The sequence below is a fragment of the Syngnathus floridae genome, chromosome 2 (assembly GCF_059516105.1).
Source record: "Syngnathus floridae isolate MCC-2025c chromosome 2, RoL_Sflo_1.0, whole genome shotgun sequence".
In the NCBI taxonomy this organism is placed as follows: domain Eukaryota; kingdom Metazoa; phylum Chordata; class Actinopteri; order Syngnathiformes; family Syngnathidae; genus Syngnathus; species Syngnathus floridae.
In genome coordinates, this window is record NC_142414.1 from 23,924,001 (window position 1) to 23,935,107 (window position 11,107).

At 45.6% G+C, this 11,107-nt stretch overlaps 2 long non-coding RNA genes across 3 annotated transcripts; one reads left to right on the top strand and one right to left on the bottom strand.

Moving 5' to 3' along the window:
• Positions 1-486: 486 nt before the first annotated feature.
• LOC148402697 (uncharacterized) lies at positions 487-1,339 on the bottom strand. The gene is made up of 3 exons (XR_015855447.1): positions 1,076-1,339; positions 852-999; positions 487-729 (listed from the first exon to the last, which is right to left on the bottom strand). It is a non-coding gene; the product is annotated as an uncharacterized LOC148402697 (long non-coding RNA).
• Positions 676-7,280, top strand: LOC148402698 (uncharacterized). Of its 2 annotated transcripts, none has more exons than XR_015855449.1 (4): positions 676-912; positions 2,202-2,257; positions 5,612-5,721; positions 6,691-7,280. It is a non-coding gene; the product is annotated as an uncharacterized LOC148402698 (long non-coding RNA). The 2 variants fall into 2 exon arrangements; XR_015855450.1 differs by having other exon boundaries at positions 6,856-7,280.
• The last annotated feature ends 3,827 nt before the right edge of the window (positions 7,281-11,107 follow it).

The following is an 11,107-nucleotide window of genomic DNA, read 5'->3' on the forward strand; positions in this document are numbered from 1 at the left end:
CCGTGTGACTGCGGCTCCTGACGTCACACGATCCACTTGACCGCACTTGAAGAGTGTGCGTGCGCGCGCGTGCGTGCTTGCAGCGAGTGTGTGCGCGAGAAAGAGAGAGAGAAAGAGGGAGCGAGACGTTTGGTTTAATTGCATTTTCTGAAGGCGGTTAACGTCTTTATTTTGTATGTTTTTATTATGTTGTTCTGTTTGTATTCTGGTATACGGTGTTTTGTGTTTTCTACAACAAAAACGTGATGAAAATTGTAGTGATTTTCTCACACTGGAAAGGAAGTATGGCATTTCAATTCATTGTATGGAGGAATAAATAATTTTATACATGAGTAAATTGAGTGACATTTGAACTAGGAAGTGCACAGAGTTATGAATTTGCTGCACATGCTGTTGACATGTTCATCTTACTTTCTTAGGGTGCTCTGGATGACACTGACGACATAAGCAATAGTAGTGGTATTTGAGAATATGAAGTAAATATGATTTGAAAGGCAAATTTTCATCCTTTTATTTTCTCATTGTTCTCAACTTCTACAGCGCAAAAGTAGGCAGCAAATCAACAAAATTGGAAAATCCCTGTCCCGAGTTGGGAAACCGTGCAGTCGTTAAAGTCAGAGAGAGTCCAGACCACTTTTTCCAAGTCACACCTTTGAAGCGACAAACTCAATTAAGGACTCCTCTTCCCACTTTGAGTTGGTCCCAGGGCATATCTTCCGAGCGACTCGCCTTAAACGAAATTAGAAAATACCAAAAATAAAACATTAACCCCCCCCCCCCCCCCATTAATAATAGTAGTGATGATGCAAATAATAATAATATGACTATACTCCAGAAAAGGCGTCACTCACCGTCAAGGCACAAGGGTTGCTTGTAGTTTCAAGTGACGACAGGACGGCAAAGTCCACACAGGTAAGACTTTGGCTTTTCCTCCAACTCCTCTGCATGTTTCACCCCCCTAAGTGGAAGTACACGCTGAAGGCGACACGGGAGTAGACACTGCTTGGAAAGGAGGGAGGGGGGCTGTATGGGACAGCTGAATTCAGACGCTTGACCGGGGGAGCCGCTTGCTTACCCTGCCAGCGGGGTTTCCAACGGCGACGGCGGCGACGACTGCAGCCGCGTGTGGAGGCTGCTGTCCTGCCTTCCCCATTTCCTCTTTCCATTACCGATCTCAACAGTCTTCCACCTCAAATTTACACGCTTTCATACCAAACGAAAACTTCCAAAGCTGCAACGCCGTGCACAGGCTCGAGACACTCACTTCACATAAGTTGTGACGCTTATTGCAACTTTATTTGTTTTGTTCGCTCTCAGCAGCATGAATTCAACTGACGCGGCATAATAAAAAAATCAAGTCAGCACAACGGCAATTATATTCGACACATTTTTTAGGACGCAAAAAGTGTGCTTTGGGTGAGACATGTTTGAGAAAAACTTACCATAAACAATTACCAACCCTATCATTTACTGTAAACAGAGGAACCTCTATACATACGTAAGTGCATTAAGGGCTTGAAATGCGGAAGATCTGCTTTTTTTGTAATGAATTTGTTGTTGTTGTTGTTGTTCTAAACAAACAGTGAGCATCGTCATATCTTTTTTTTTTCCTGTAGTGTAATTATTCACTTTTGGTGAAATGGGATCGTCCCATCATCTATTGCCAATTAGGTCGCGAGTAAACACTTCTAAGAAACAGACTGTTTTTCATGAATGTTTACGCACCAGAGGACACACACTGTATCTGAAATGGTTGATATGATTTTCCGTGAGTTCCTGCTTTCAGTGGCTGACAGGCAGGTTTAATGACTTCCACCTCCTCTAAGACAAACAATCTGTTTAAAAACAGTGTGCATCACTCCTGCCTGTTTACTTAGTTGTTAGCGCTACATGATATGAGATTTAATTCCATACGCCTTTTTTTTTTTTTTTTTTGCAAAAGGGTCACTCGAACTGGCGTCTTGTTGCTATTCTCAAGTATGAAGATAAGCACAGAAATAGATGACTGGCACTTTAAACCCAGGTCTCTCGTATTCTCGTCGGATCTTCCTCCTTTGCTAATTATTATGTTGTTTTCAGAGCAAATATGTCATATCCATGGCGACCAGGCAGGTTTATTGTCTCTCTCATGCAATAGCTCACACAAGTAATTAATTATCCTTCCCCCCTCTCTCTTTTCCCTCCTGTCTTTGGTTAAACAGATCATTAATGGAAAGCCATCATCTTTATTAAAATGCCACAGCTAGTACAACACAAGGTAAACAATGAACGTTTTTCAATTTTACTATTTCAATGTCGCTTGTTGTGCTTTGATTCTTTGTATACTGTACCTGATGTGTACTTTGGTGTGTATTTTCCCATCATGAGGCAGCTGTGCTGCATCCATTCATGCATGCAGAGCAAGCACAATTGCGTGCGCGCACACACACACACACACACACACACACACACACACACACACACACACACACACACACACACACACACACACACACACACACACACACACACACACACACACACACACACACACACACACACACTGAAACAAACAGGGCAACCTAAAACACATGTTTACGCAGGAAATCATCTAGAATTTTGTGTAAATTGCTTGCAAGCATTAACCAGATTAAAAGGTAAGATGACTTAGCTGGGGACCTCACGAGGTCACTGGCTGTAATGACCAGCTGCAGGTGAAAGTGACAAAGACAAGTAGTCCACCTGCATTCTTTGCAGCTCGAGGGTTAGGTGCACTTTTGTCCCCCCCCATTCCCCCCAATAAAAAAAGATAGATATGATAAGTTGCTGAGTGCTCCATCAGTGTGGAATGAGATGGCACGTGTCTTCTGCTGCATGGTCTGTCTTGAGCTGGACACCTTCCAGCCTTCACTGTCTGACTGGTGGCGCAGGTTCTCATTTCTCTTTAGCATTGATGTCACACAGCAATATCCATCTGTCAAACATACCGCCTCTTATTTTCCTTCCTGTCTTGACCGCTCCCTGGCTCCCTTCCCTTATCCTTCCATGCCACTATTGGCGACATGACTTAAGCAAAGTACATCCATACTGATTTTGAACTTTTAATTTATTTTTAAATGTGTGAGACCCCACACTTGATGAGGAAAAACTTGGCAAGTGTGCGTTTTCTGCGTTTGTTTTTCATCGTTCTCAAAATAACCAAAACAGAACATCATGCCGACAATTACGTCTCCTTACCCAAACAAGATGTCTGTTGTAGTTTCAAGACTGACCTGTGAGAGTTGAGAAGCCCCTCTTAGCTCATTTATTAATTACATTTTGTTTGCAAACTCCTCTCCTTAATATTTGTATGATGGGGAATAGCTGTGGTGACCGCTCAACATGACCAATTGCTCCTCTATTTGCTTCCAAATTAGCTATCGTTCCCTTTCATATCACAATCAAGGAGTCCGTGGCTCAGCTGCACTCAGTGACCACACATTCAATTGCAGCAATTGTGCTAACTGTGAACAGGTTTAACAGTTGTGATTGCACAACAGTCTTTCGAGTTGATTGTCGGGGGGAAAAAAAAACATCTTATCACACAGCATACTTGCTCAGGATAATGCAAAGGCATCCAACAATTGCCCTGACTTTGATCGCAGGAGTTGAAAATAATTTGATCCGACTGTTGGTATGTATGTGTTTATAGCTTTTGTTCTGTGTGGCTATAAAATGTAACAAAAAGAAGTGTGTAGCTGTGGATGCTCCAATTGTTGTGCGATACCATGAGCATTCATATTTCCCGTAGCCCTCTCAATCAGCGAGATGCCTCATGTCTCATAAGTACCCATCTGCGTGTAGGGGTGTGTAGAATTAAACCGTTGTGTATTAAGCCTCTGTTTGACCTTGGCAGTGGACCCCTGTTTTTTTTATGTCAAATAAGCATCAGCAATCCCATAGACCACTTGACAGGCTTTGGGAGTCATTAGTTTTCTTTCCCAGCTTATAAGCTTCATCAATTGCTCCTTTGTGTAATGATTTTGTATACAAATTCACACAAGCAAATTGTTTGGCCTTGTAAAAATATACTGCCATCGAGATATGCTAGCCTACCAGGATGCACAAAATTTTTTAATCACCGCAATTGTTTTTATTTTAGTACAGAAGAAATTTGCTTTTTTGCATGCTTAATTAGAGAGTAGAAAAATCCAATATAATTGAGGTTCAAGGTGAATTGTTATCCCTCATTTGTGACTGAAAAAAAATTCCTCAGCTAAATAAACAAAACACGGACAAACAGCAACAAGGACTCGAAATATAAGTATTGATTATGCTCCGAAGATCACGGATGGAATTTTTTCTTGTCCATTTGTTGTCTGGCTTTTCAATACATTTGAGAGCAGGGGGAAAGAAGGAATAGAACAACTGAGGAAGAAAGACGAGAGATTTCAGAGTTGAGAAAGGGACATACTGCCCCTTTCTTAGCTCATTATCATTCCTAATAAGTCTTAAGGAAAGAAAGAGCATTGAGTGTAAATGCACGGTAATCCTTCCACTGTCCAAGGTTAGTAGAGACGTCAGCACAGACGCACCATTCCCAGCTGGCCACTTTAGGACCAGAGGAGCACAGTTAAGGATAGCTGTTCAAGGAGAAAACGAGGGCATTTAGACACTGGGTTAAGGTTATGCCCTAGCTTCTCAATGGCAATGCACCAGCTGGCATGCAGTCAGGTCTTTAAAACACCCATTTTTGGACATATTAAGTCAAGCTACCACGTGAGATTTAAAAGACACGTTTAAGAGGCAAATGGGGGAGTTTTGTTCTAAGTGGAGTATTGAACTTAGAGGAACTTCCTGCCCCTGCACTTTTCATGTAGACCAGCAACAGGCAATAAGATGAATTGGCGGTACTAGACACCAATTAACCCATTTAGAAAATTGCCGCTCACTTGTAGCAGTTGTTCAACCATGTTGCTTTGATGGAAATCCAATGCAGTCTTTATTTATACACTCCACATCACTCTTCTGAGCTCCAGTGTTCTGTCAATTTGTGTTTTCTACATAGGTTGGCTAATATTGTGTGGTATCCATGTGTATTAATCAACTCAGGTGTTAATCTTAATCCACATTGGAAAGAGGGCGATTTGTGTGTGTAGTAGAACAGTGAGTGGTTTTGCTGTTACATGTCAAGATGTGTTTTTAAAGTTTAAAGTACAGTCATGTGAAAAAAATATTCACACATTTGTGAAAGAGTTGTCTTATATCCTCTGTAAGAATGGGACAGACGCTAAGGGTAAATAGAACTGGAGCTGGTAGTGGAAGTAGAGTTCGAGTTGCCGTTTGTCTTGCACAGTGCAATGCCATCTGTGTGCCTTTCTGTCATGCAAGGAAGGATGAATTAGCCTCAGTCAGATGTTAACAGACCTTTGCTCACCATTTTGTTCTTTTTTTTTTTTTAGTACCTTTTAAAGGTTATTCCCTGCAACAGTTCAGCATCGTTTGCTCACTCTCAGGTGTCACAGTGTCTGAATTATTACCTTAGCTGCTCTCATGGATTTGACTCTACCAGGACCGTCTTCATCACCGATTTCTTTATCAGTCTGCATTTTAGTTGCTGCTTATTTTGCTCCATTGCTGTCCTCTACCCCAGTTAACTCTCCAAACACCTCCTGGGAGCCTTGGGTGGCAGAGAGCCATCACCATGGTGATCTGAACACAGATTCCCTGCACACCGGTCCATTGTGACGGCCGTGTGTTGAGGTGAGATGGAACAAAATGTCACAGCAACAGTTTTTTTTGGGTGTGGTTTTGTTTGTGCCTGATTACTCAGTGGGATTGCGCTGGGATTTAAGGGCTAACAGACGACGAGTTAGAGAAACACATTGTATTTTATATTCCCTCCCTCCTGTAAGATAAGAATCTACACAAATAAACACATTGTTATTTTTAGTAGTGAAAAGCAACTTTGATTTGATGTTTGAGTCAAAATATATATGTTGCAAAATATGATCAGGGTCATAGCATCACAAATGCAAAACTGTTTACCAATAACGAAAGAAACTCAACCCCTTAATTATCCTGCAGCACATACATCAAGAAGACCATTGAATATTCCGGCTTTGCTCAATCACACGAAACCAAACAAAATCATGATAATGCCCGCCACCCCCCAGTGTGTGAATTAAGGTAACGGGCCAGAACCATGCGCAAAAAATCATAGAGTGTAACGCTGTTCTTCATTTGGCCCAAATGTTATTTCACCTGTGACTTGCCGCAGTTGTAAATAAGAACTTGTTTTTAATTGTTTGCCTGGGTAAATAAAGGTAAAAAAATAATAAAAATATTCAGGGTAATTAGTACCCATTGTACATACACACAGTTTAACAATAGAGGATTGGGAGATATATATAAAGTACAACAAAACACCAAGATTCTACTTTAATGAATGATAACAGCTGTTTTAATGCCATTCAAAGACTTGGGGTTAAAATAATTTACACACAATTATTTTTAAAAACTAAATTAGATAAAATCATGTACAGTATATGCAGTTTTCCTTTAAACTGATTGTTATGGCACCTTAGCCTGGGGGTATATTTTCTATCAGCATGAGTCCTGATGAAATATATACAACAAACATTCTGCGCTTACTTTACAATGCGATCAGGTTGTAAGAAATGAAAACATTTCATCCATTTTCTATACTGCTTGTCCCCACGGGGGTTGCAGGTGTACTGGAGCCTATCCCAGCAGTCATGGGGCAGTAGGCGGGGGACACCCTGAACCGGTTGGCAGCCAATCGCACGGCACTCCGAGACGAACAACCATCCGCACTTGCACTCACACCTAGGGGCAATTTAGAGTGCTCAATTGGCCTACCATGCCTGTTTTTAGGATGTGGGAGGACACCGGAGTGCCCGGAGATAACCCACACGGGCACAGGAAGAACATGCAAACTCCACACAGGGAGGGCCAGAGGTGGAATCGAGGCCGCACCCTCCTAACTGTGCGGACATGCTAACCAGTGCCCACCGAACCGCTTGAAAACATTTGAAAAATTAGTATTTTTAGAAAATCCATATTTGTACACTCCTAAATTTCTGTGGAAACAGTCTCTTATGCCTTGTCTGCAGGTAGCAATACATAGCAAGCTCAGTTTTGTTCCTCTTGTTCAAAGTTGCTGCTGCTTAGGAGTTAGGACCGGTAAAATACATTGGGAACCCCTAAAGTAGAATGCCCCAAAGTCATACAAATTAGAATTCAAACAACCTGTCTGTGAAAAATGTCACATCTTGTGTGTTTTCAATTCAATGAGTAATAAATAGATATAGTCGGACTTGCCTCCACACACAGTTTGGGTTCTGGTACTAGCCCTCTCGAGAGGGGCTGGACTCTCTTCCACTCTGGAGTTGCCCATGGTGAGAGGCGTCGAGCAGGTGTGGGTATACTTATTGCCCCCCCAGCTGGGCTCCTGTACATTGGGGTTCACCCCGGTGAACGAGAGGGTAGCCTCTCTCCGCCTTCGGGTGGGGGGACGGGTCCTGACTGTTGTTTGTGTCTATGCACCAAACGGCAGCTCAGAGTACCCACCCTTCTTGGGGTCCCTGGCGGAAGTGCTGGAGAGCGCTCCTTCTGGGGCCTCCATTGTTCTACTGGGTGACTTCAATACTCACATGGGCAATGACAGTAAGACCTGGAAGGGCGTGATTGGGAGGAACGCCCCCCCCCCCCAATCTGAACCCGAGCGGTGTTCTATTATTGGACTTCAGTGCTCGACACGGATTTTCTATAATGAACACCATGTTCAAACATAAGGGTGTCCATGTGTGCACTTGGCACCAGGACACCCTAGGCCGCAGTTCGATGATCGACTTTGTAGTCGTGTCATAGGATTTGCGGCCGCATGTTTTGGACACTTGGGTGAAGAGAGGGGCGGAGCTGTCAACTGATCACCACCTGGTGGTGGGTTGGCTCCAATGGTGGGGGAAGATGCTGGTCCGACCTGGCAGACCCAAACGCTCTGTGAGGGTCTGCTGGGAACGTCTGGCAGAATCTCCTGTCAGGAAGAGCTTCAACTCCCACCTCCGGCAGAGCTTTTCCCACGTCCCGGGGGAGGCGGGGGACATTGAGTCCGAGTGGACCATGTTCCGCGCCTCCATTGTTGAGGTGAAGCTGAAGAAGGAGTCCTATCGGGCCGTTTTGGCCTGCGGGACTCCGGAGGCAGCTGACAGGTACCGGATGGCCAAGCGGAACGCGGCTTCGGCGGTTGCTGAGGCAAAAACCTGGGCGTGGGAGGAGTTTGGTGAGGCCATGGAGAATGACTTCCGGACGGCTTCGAGGAAATTCTGGTCCACTATCCGGCGTCTCAGGAGGGGGAAGCAGTGCAACGTCAACACTGTTTACAGTGGGGATGGCGTGCTGCTGACCTCGACTCGGGACGTCGTGAGTCGGTGGGGAGAATACTTCGAAGACCTCCTCAATTCCACCTACACGCCTTCCATTGAGGAAGCAGGGCCTGGACACTCTGAGGCGGATTCTCCAATCTCTGGGGTCGAAGTCACTGAGGTAGTTAAAAAACTCCTCGGTGGCAGGGCCCCGGGGGTGGATGAGATCCGCCCGGAGTTCTTAAAGGCTCTGGATGTTGTGGGGCTGTCATGGCTGACACGCCTCTACAACATTACGTGGACATCGGGGACAGTGCCTCTGGATTGGCAGACTCGGGTGGTGGTTCCCCTCTTTAAGAAGGGGGACCGGAGGGTGTGTTCCAATCACAAGGGAATCACACTCCTCAGCCTCCCTGGTAAGGTCTATCCAGGGGTGCTGGAGAGGAGGGTCCGTCGGGAGGTCGAACCTCGGATTCAGGAGGAGCAGTGTGGCTTTTGTCCTGGCCGTGGAACAGTGGACCAGCGCTACACCCTCGGCAAGATCCTCGAGGGTGCATGGGAGTTCGCCCAACCAGTCCACATGTGTTTTGTGAACTTGGAGAAGGCATTCGACCGTGTCCCTTGGGAGGTTCTGTGGAAGATGCTTCGGGAGTACGGGGTGCCGAGCCAACTGATAAGGGCGGTTCGGTCCCTGTATCACCGATGCCAGAGTCTGGTCCGCATTTCCGGCAGTAAGTCGGATTCCTTCCCAGTGAGGGTTGGACTCCGCCAAGGGTGCCCGTTGTCACCGATTCTGTTCATAATTTTTAGCGTTGAGGAGGTCCGGTTTGGGGACCTCAGCATCGCGTCTCTGCTTTTTGCAGATGACGTGGTGCTGTTGGCTTCTTCAGGCCGTGATCTCCAGCTCTCGCTCGAACGGTTCGCAGCCGAGTGTGAAGCGGTCGGGATGAGGGTCAGCACCTCCAAATCCGAGTCCATGGTCCTCGGTCGGAAAGGGGCTGAATGCCCTCGCCGGATCGGGGATGAGATCCTGCCCCAAGTGGAGGAGTTCAAGTATCTTGGAGTATTGTCCACGAGTGAGGGAAGGATGGAGCGCGAGATCGACAGGCGGATCGGTGCAGCATCGGCAGTAATGTGGACCCTGTACCGGTCCGTCGTGGTGAAGAGAGAGCTGAGCCAAAAGGCGAAGCTCTCAATTTACCGGTCGATTTACACTCCTACCCTCACCTATGGTCACGAGCTATGCGTCATGACCGAAAGAATGAGATCCCGAAAACAAGCGGCCGAAATGAGTTTTCTCCGCAGGATGTCCGGGCTCTCCCTTAGAGATAGGGTGAGAAGCTCGGTCATCCGGGAGAGACTCGGAGTCGCTACTCCTCCACGTTGAGAGGAGCCAAATGAGGTGGCTCGGGCATCTTATCAGGATGCCTCCTGGACGCCTCCCTGAGGAGGTGTTCCGGGCATGTCCCACCGGTAGGAGACCCCGGGGACGACCCAGGACGCGCTGGAGAGACTATGTCGCTCAGCTGGCCTGGGAACGCCTTGGGATCCCCCGGGATGAGCTGGATGAAGTGGCTGGGGACAAGGAAGTCTGGGAGTCCCTCCTAAAGCTGCTGCCCCCGTGACCCGACCCCGGATAAGCGGAAAAAGATGGCTGGATGGATGGATGTAAACTATAAATCATCAATCAAATGAAGACAAATAAAATAATAAGCAAAAACAAGGTGAAAGTCCTTTAAATCATGACTTTGTATAAATACTAGGTACAAGCATAACACAATCTACTGCGCAAATTGGTGACCTAAAGCAAGAAATGTATTTGTGCGGTTGCAAGTCTCAAGTCAATGCTTTATGTTTAAAGCTACAGATTTCAAATGTACACTGGAATCTGGTCTTTTTCCAGACAAAAGTTGTTTCTCTGGGACATTTTTTATAGGGCTTCGCACACCCACAAATCCTTATTGGCACAGTACCTTGCGATATTTCTGCAGAGAGCAGGTCATAGCAGACAAAGCCTTTTTGCCCAGTTTAACTCTTGTCTATTGGCTCATGATGATCAGACAGTATTGCCCTTTGAGCTCTTGTTTGACACTTACTTTGACCTGTCGTGATCCAAACCGCGTGCCATTGGCTACTGATGTTAGAGTGGAAAAGGTTTGGATAGGTAATGTGGCATTGACGAGATGTAGCAGGTTATGCCCTCAACCCTGAAGAGGATGTTGGCTGTTATCATAACAGATACAGAGTTGCCCTCAGTCCCTGGGGGTGGAAAGGAAGTTTGACCTGTAACAAAGGGCGCGGTATGGGATTCAAGCACACCAGAACAAACCCTAACATCTGCCATAATGTCTGGGCATCTTGCTCTCTGAGGGCAGGAGATGCCCCAGGACTTATGACATCAAGTGATCTTGGTAGCCTCATCAAAACTTTTGCGTCTAGCAGGATGCAATGTTTACTTTACCAAGTGGTTTTATGCATCAAGTCTCATTAATGTTTGTTACTGCGCAATAGCTGCCAAGTGTGTTCATGCCAAGTCTGTAAGAGTAATAAGCTCTTTCAGTCACATTTGATCCCCTAGTAGGTGCAAAGATGTCGTTCCTGAGAGATTCTTTTATGTTTGGAGACCTCGGTTGCTTCATTGATAGCGATCGCCACAGCAGCAACTTGTAGTCTCAGTTTGATCTCCACTGTTGCATGGCATCAGGCACACTCTTGGCAAAAGATGAAAATATTTTTTTAGTGTTTATTATAATACAATTTGC